The sequence below is a fragment of the Nansenia antarctica genome (assembly GCF_963989245.1).
Source record: "Nansenia antarctica genome assembly, chromosome: 6".
Taxonomy (NCBI): Eukaryota; Metazoa; Chordata; class Actinopteri; order Argentiniformes; family Microstomatidae; genus Nansenia; species Nansenia antarctica.
This window is the reverse complement of record NC_137676.1, coordinates 47174652-47182763: the sequence shown is the minus strand read 5'-3', so window position 1 is coordinate 47182763 and position 8112 is coordinate 47174652.

Here is an 8112-nt window from a genome sequence, read left to right as displayed (position 1 = left end):
CAGTATCTGTAATACAGTGATGTTATTGCTTGTGGCCCTATTGCCTGAACATTACCCATGACTTTGTCTCTGTATTGTACGATCTTGTCACTTTTGTTGTTAGACAGCCAGGACAGCAAGGACACAACTGTTCCTGTATTGATCTGAATAACCTTCATCTCAAATTAAACAGTAACAGGACAGGAGATGCTTGTGACCTTCTACCGCTGCGCAGTGGAGAGCATCCTCACCTACTGCATCTGCGTGTGGTTCTCCAGCTGCACAGCCGCAGAGAGGAATGCGCTACAGAGAGTCGTGAGATCGGCCCAGAAGATCACCGGCGCCCCCCTCCCCTCTCTGGAAGAGCTGTACAACACACACTGCCTCAGGAAGGCCTCCAAGATCTCCAGAGACCCATCCCACCCTGGGAACGAACACTTTGCTCGGCTGCCCTCGGACAGGCGGTTCAGGACCATGTTCGCAAGGACAAACAGACTGAAGCTCAGCTTCTACCCCAGGGCCATTCAGGCCCTGAACACAGCAAAGACCTAGGTTCTAGGCCCTGGACAATCTAGACAATTTGATGGCAGCTACTAGATTGAAATCAAGTGCAATACTGAAACACAACTGTGAACATTTCAAACCTGCAAACTGCGACACTTTAAATGAATGTGCAATAACACTATGTGCAATATGACAACCCTCGGGTACATAAGGTTCAGAGATAGGAAATGTTAGAATAGGTATAGCATAGCATAGAGTACAGCACAGTGTTTTATTTGTATAGTATAGTATAGTGGATAGTGTACATAGCCTTTATTTATGTAAACCAGCTCCTTTCCCTTCTTGTTTTTTTTCTTTTTTTTTCTTTCCTAGCACCAGGGGAGCCCCGTGGAGGAGTATTGTGAGATTTCCCAGCCCCCCTCTATGGGAGAGGTGTTATGTTGGTGACGATATACAGTATATATAGCTTATCTTGTCTTATCTTATCTTCTCTCCACACGTATTTGTACAAGTAAAAATCTACACACACATGTCATTATCCAGTGTGTGCCTCCAATATTTGCCAATATATCCCTTTGAAGGAGATCTGACATGCAATGTTTCACTTCTCCAGAGAGCCTGGAAACAAGGCAGGGTGAAGTGAGAATACATGGCATGATATTTATGCCCCACTAAAGGGTTTTTCACATTAAAAATGGAAGAGCTGTCTGATCCACCTGGGTTTTGGTCGGGAGTCATGAATAAAGCAACGCTTGTTCTGCCTCAGGTGCTCAACCACAAGAAACTGGGTCCTCATCAGTATACCTCCAGAGGCCACCAGTGAGTCTGCTGCTAGGGGAACAGTTTAACACCATACCACAACCTGACTGTGGGCTGAGACTCACACTGCACACTGATGGTCCTGAAAGATGTTAGGCATGTCATTGATTATGATTTATGCAGCTGAATGTACTCCTTTGTCCAAGTGGCTGGTTGTGTACTATGTATGGTGTTTTTGCAGCATAGTTAATATGCAAGGGTATTTAATTGAAATGTTTTCCCTGAAGTAGCTTCTAGAGCATAAAGCTAACACTAGCAAATTCACAGCTGCTAAATGTCTAGAAAATAATTTGCCGGTACAAATGATCATGAAATAATGTGAGCTATTTGACCAGCACAACATAACAAAGCAGTATCACACTGTCAAATGTATTCGCCATCGACTCACTACAGAAGGTCTAGAAATTCACAATATAGGTTTGAACACAAACATTCAGCGATCGATGCTCCTCTCAGAGAGCAACAGTCAATATTTCAAGCCTCTTGTTGGACCCGGGCTGTGTAATAATAAATGAAAAGCAATCAAAGTGAGCAGCATGTGAATCCCACCAATAAAGGAACAGTTGGATGCTGAAAATAAAACAAACTCATTTTCCCCTGAACAATCAATTATTCACTGAACATCGGCTCACAAAATCAGGGCAACATCAATATTTTAACTCTTTTTTTTTTCTTTAACAAATCTCCTCCTCAGTACGTGTTGTGAAAACACAGCACTGTAGTGGGGCTGTAAATATACAAGATGTGATTGGCTGCATTGTTTCAAACACATGTCTAGAGCTTTGAAAATAGCATAAACTGGGTGAGATATTGGATAAAAGACTTCTTCCTGACTCTGGATAGGAATGTCTGCAGAGCAAATTAACAGAGCAATTAAAAACATCTTCTTGACTTTATAAATAACATAGTGTACTGGGTTAGGGTAGACTGTGGAGAATGGGATAGTAGACATGACATGGTCAACCAAAAAGACACTTATTTTGTTGTTGTTGTTTTGGTCTCCTAGCAATGCCCGTAGCTGATGATGTGGGTACCTACTGTGGGTCTTAAGACAGAGTGTCACCTGCTGGAAGTCATATGTACTGCATGTGGAGGACACTGAAGCTACATTATCGGAAGGCCTCAGAGGTCCACATGCTCACAGATGTATAGAGGCTGAGAGGGTCACAGCTGTCTTCTTAATTAAGCTGCTCCCACTGGTCCTTCTGCTCAGATCATCTTCCACTTTGAAGACTCTGCTCTGCTCTGGCCGTAGATGCGAAGACCAAGAGACCCACTTGGAATAAGTGCCAATTAATAGATTTATATATCTGTGACACAGATAAAATGTACACACACAACATAACTGGGACAGTTTTAGAATGGCTAGACATTTGGTAACAGATTAGGTACATGCTTTGGCCCATTACATTGCAACATGTATACATCACATTCCTTTAAGACCAGAAACATGTTATGAACTCGTGACCTTAGAATTATAAGGTTCTATCTCCGTTTAGGGTAGTTCAGAGATATTGAGCGTCAAAGTTTTTACATTCCATTATGTTTTGTGAGATGGAACCTTTGTATTTTATGAATTACTGAGTCAAAAATGTCAACATTTTAAAAATAACACCACACAGGCATTAATAAACACCGAATGGATCAGATTATGTAAAAAAACTCAATTTTGACAAAAATGGAGATAGAACCTTGTAATTCTAACGTCACGAACTGTCACCACTCAAACTGCACATTTTCTATTAAGCAGCAGAGGCCAGACTATACCTGTTTACCCCTTTGTACCAAATATTAGAGCACTGCGCCATAGCCTGTTGATGAGATCTAGCCTTCATAGTGCATGCGTGTATAGTGTATGGGTATTACAGTATCACTGTTTGAGAATGTTGGTTATAACTCATTATTATTGGCCATAATGGGGACATATTGTGCTTAGTTATAAATGGACTGTAGCCTTTTATTCATTAGAGTCTGGTGAAATCAGTATAATAAAACATGTTGGAATGCAATCACAGTTTAATTCATCAAGCGATGAACATAGCAGACAAACAGTTTAAAGTCAACTAGGTAGCTGTAACATAATACCATAAGATACTTGGTCAGCTCAGACCCTCTAACTCTCTGCCCTGTCAGTAGTTACATAATGTGTTTGTTTTTCAGATACTAGCAGAGAGATTCAAGCAATCGAAGAAGAAATGTACAGTCAGATATAGATTATCTCAATAACACATGAGTGGGTCATCAACAGATGCTTTACCACTAAGAATAGGGCTGTAACCTAAAAGTTGATTTGCAACATTCCAGCGCAGTGACTGTAAAGGCTACATGTCTATGGCCTGGAGGACTTGTGATGTTGTTGTCTGAAGCATGAGGTCAAACCCGACCAGTTCAGGCGTCCGAACAAACACACATAAAGAGATGAGAGATAATTGCTTGCCTCAACAAGTCTGAACCATGGTTTATTACAGCTGAGCCAGTCAAATCCTGAGCCTGACTCACTTCCTTCTCCATATCAGCTGCTTGGGGTTTTTATAGGAAGGGGAAATTCCTGCCGCTCTTTCGGTGTAAACAGTGGTTTTCCAAGATGTAGGATTCTGCTGTAGTTTGTACACCTTCGTACAGAGAACTCTTGATGCGTGGGAGGTTAGCTTCAGGGGATTGTATCTTTCTGAAAGAACACTGTTTCAGTTGAGGCACCCAGCCTTCTAAATCTTTTCAGGAGGCAAAAACAATGTTGGAAAAACAGCTCTTTAAAAAGTTATGAAGGCGTTGTCTCAAATAGAAAAAAAAGTTAAATAAGCAATAATAATATTTGTGGCAATCAAAGCCCTCAGCGTGGTCCTGCTGTCTCTGCCTGTCGCGGTGGCTCTGGGTGCCGGAGGATGGCACACCCATAAAGGCCACCACTCTACGCCTGTAAGTAATTAGACTTTAACCGTCGTGGCGAAGTATGACTATCCATAAATGTACCACAGCCCCAGAGCCTGCCCAGCCCAACCCAGCATTGGCAGCCAAGGCCTGGGCAGACAGAGTCAACCCTCGTATATGGCCCCCAGTCAAAAACGCCTGCTTTTCAGGAACACACACTGTGGAATCACATTAGGTATCTAAATGGTAGCGCCTTATTCCAAAGTGCTTTACAATGGCCTCTCATTCACCCATTCACATACACATTCACACACCAATGGCGGCAAGCTACCATGCAAGGCGCCGGCTCGCTCATTGAGAGCAATTTGGGGTTAAGTGTCTTGCCCAAAGAGTCTTTTTTCACACTAACCATGCTTTTTTATTCATTACTTATTACACACGGTACTAGAACTTAGAACTTTTGCTAGAGCATGTATGAACTTTTGCTACAGTACTGTTAAACATTTTTAATATCCCCTTCTAGCACTGCCAAAGGCCGCAGGCCCGAGCATAGATACATTTTTCCTGCTATGATTGGTGGATAGATGATTCTGAAATGTATAGGCTTTGGATAAAGGCATCTGATAAATGCCAAAAATGTTAAATGTTATGTAATGTACAGTATGATACTTGTTTTAGGACACATATAAACATAACAAAAGCTCCATATTATTTTCTTTTTTAAATGTTCTTTTTGCAATCAATGACTTGAAAATAAGCCAATATTTTAGATATATTGTGATCCAGAAACATGTAGCAACCGCAGTACATTTCCCTAATATGCATATGAGGCAGAGAAAACCCTGTCATATCCTGTGTTCAGATTAAACACAGTGACACATCCTGAAAGCACCTGGTGATATTGCAAATGAGGGAACAATGCTTGTGTTTTTGTGGTTGCCTGCCTCTGTAAGCGTGTTGCCAGAATAAGGGCTAACTAAACATTGGTCCTGTAGGCAGACAGTGTGCTGTGATCAACAATTTATTGGTCCTCGATGGTTGGCATGGTTTACATGTCACTGATACTTCAGATCAGATAGCATATCTGTGTTCAACACACAATATTAACACAGATGATGACATAGTGCTGATTCTTCAAAGTACCATAACAACACAAACTTTCATATGCTACCCTCCTTTCATTGTATTCTCTCTCTCACCATTGTTATTGACCGTTGGATTGTGTGCTCTAACCTCACTGTACATACTATTGGAATTAGGTGATTACTCCAGAGGCCTTCCACTAAAAAAGTTGTTCATTTGTATAACTGTGATGACTGATAGCCGGGAGTGACAGTTATAAAATAGACCATTTGAAACAGAACAGATATAACCACTTCTGTCAGGAGGGATGAGTCAATGGCTTTGTGCTATCTGGGTCTGTTCATACAATTATTTCTGCCCTGTTTATCCTGATGAGTCAATGACAGGTGTGCAGTGTGATACGAAAGGACCCGAGGACACACAACTGTTACTGTGGTTTCTTATCTGATGTTTAGAAAGAGCATAGAGCACTGGATGATTCGTATTTTCTTTCAGTGTCAGTTTCTACAACAAACTCAACTGCACCACGGTTACGATGTTAAGAATCATGAGTAACAATACAGGCCTACTGGACATGTGAAACCACAGCATTGCTTGTTACTGTTTCTAAAATCATTTGGATAATTGTCACGGTACTAATAATAGGAACAATAGAAAGATGATGAATACAAAAAGAGGAAACATAAAAGAGATGTTTGGCAGGGAGGACAATGATGTAAGAATAAGCTACAGTGAGAAATTTTAACAAAAAACAACTTTTTTTTTAAACAAAAAACAACTTTCCCAGAACAACTGAAAATACAGCATGCTCAGCAAGGCTGGGTAAAGTACCTGGACACAATGAGTGGAGGGATAAAACACACCCCACATCAAAGGCTGTATGACCTGTCTTAATGTCCTGCCACTAAATCAACAAACCAGCCGCCACAAAGTACAGCTCAGCTGCAAGCTTCTGAGGCAGAGAGCCTGCCAATGAACCACATACTTTTTCGCCCTCCATAAGAGACGGGAAGTGATTTTGGCATTTATAACCGCCTGCTAAAAACAACGCACAAGACATAAACAGTTTTTTTTTAACAAGCCAGTTGAAAACCAAAAAGGGCATGTCACAATAAAGGACCAAGTCTCATGACTTGTAGTAAAACAAAATGGTGAATTAATAAACATGTAAGAAAGAGCAAGGCTGGCCCAGGCCTAGGCTCTGGCCTAAAGGATTCTGGGTATGGCTCCTCTTGTGGAGTAACTTGCACTGTTAGATTGGGTTGGCTTGCAGCTGTTGTTGAATAAAAAATGCCAAAGATATTCTTGTCCAATTCCATTAGGCATTTGTTATTCTCTCCTCCCTGTCTCTTTTTTACTGCAGTCCCAGTAAACACTGTGACACACAGATAATCACATTGAGGCAAAAGGTATGTGAATGTGATCCCTATCATTGTATGGCTGGTTAACCTAATCATATAAATCCAGGCACTGCAGTTTTCTCAAGAGCTTGGCTATGTACAAGCAACATGATATTATCCCGTGCTATTTTGACACAGTTCCTCACCTTATATGACAGCATATATGGTGTGTGACAGGATGCTGCTAAATGAGGGAGGGAGGGCAATGTCGGGATAACACTGACAATCCAAATGGGAACTTTCCCAGGTACCTTGCCAGTTGTTTTTGGATAAGGAGCAGAAAATAAATAAATGTGGCATTTCTTCTTAACATCCATGGAGCCACACTCATTACGCATCTGACGCCATTTTAAATCAGTGGCAGATGTTTTCAAAGGAGGCCTGGGGATTCTCTGAAGTGCCACACATAAACAGAAATAACCATATGATTGTGTCTAAATGAGCATATAGGCAGCATCAAATGGGGGGGATTTGAGCTGACAGAGCGTAGTGTTTGAAGAAAAGCAGAACTCCACTGCCAGCCAGGGTGGGTGAAATCCAAGCTCTCTTTGTGTGTGAGCCTCTGGCTAAAATTCACAAACAGAACTGTCTCTTATGGCCAAACTAGTCCTTTAACGCAGCACCAGCATGTTAATCCATTTTGAAGAATCTGTTTGCTATATAAATAGAAATAATCCATGGAAATTGTGTCGGCCTACCATAGAAGGAGGTGTAGTTGTCTAGCTTGACAGTTGGATGTTCTACAGGCTAAGGGGGGTTGATGGTTTACCTTTTGTGGTGTTTTTGAAATAGCAGGAATAGACTACAAATGGTCTATTTTAGTCAACTTCACAGAGGAGCTGCTGCATATTATGTGCCCCACCTGAAATCAAAATCTTAGCTTGGCCCCTATTTATAGTAGTGAAATTCTGATGCACACATTTTCCCTAAGCTTTGCTGCGATGATAAACAGACAGAAGATGTGGTTTTAAGGTTTTAAGTGTTGATGTTATTCACAATAATTTTTTGGCAACAAACCTAATGAATAGGGAGCGTGAGCCAAGGTTCCTGGACCAGTATACTTTTAGGGTTGGTGTGTGCCAATCTAAGTTTATCTACAACACAATATGTGTTAGGAATAATGTCACATTAATAAATGCCTCAATTGTTTTTGGGAGGGGGTGGGTATTTTACTAGAAAATGTGTTGCACTTGATTTCCGCCTATAGTCCGATTAGCTATAATGCAACAATAAGCTCTTGTAATATCGGAGATTGCTAAATGTTGTTGGTGTTGTTTGTCATATCCCATTACCAATTGGAGACAGAAGTAATGAACAAGAAGGCAGACTATTGGTACATTGCTGAATTGCTATACTCAGTATATTATATTGGCAGACTTTGTTTCTGTGCCCACCACTGCCAAGATACACTATAGGTGTCAAATGTGGACATATACGGGGGGGACAGAGGAAGGATGTC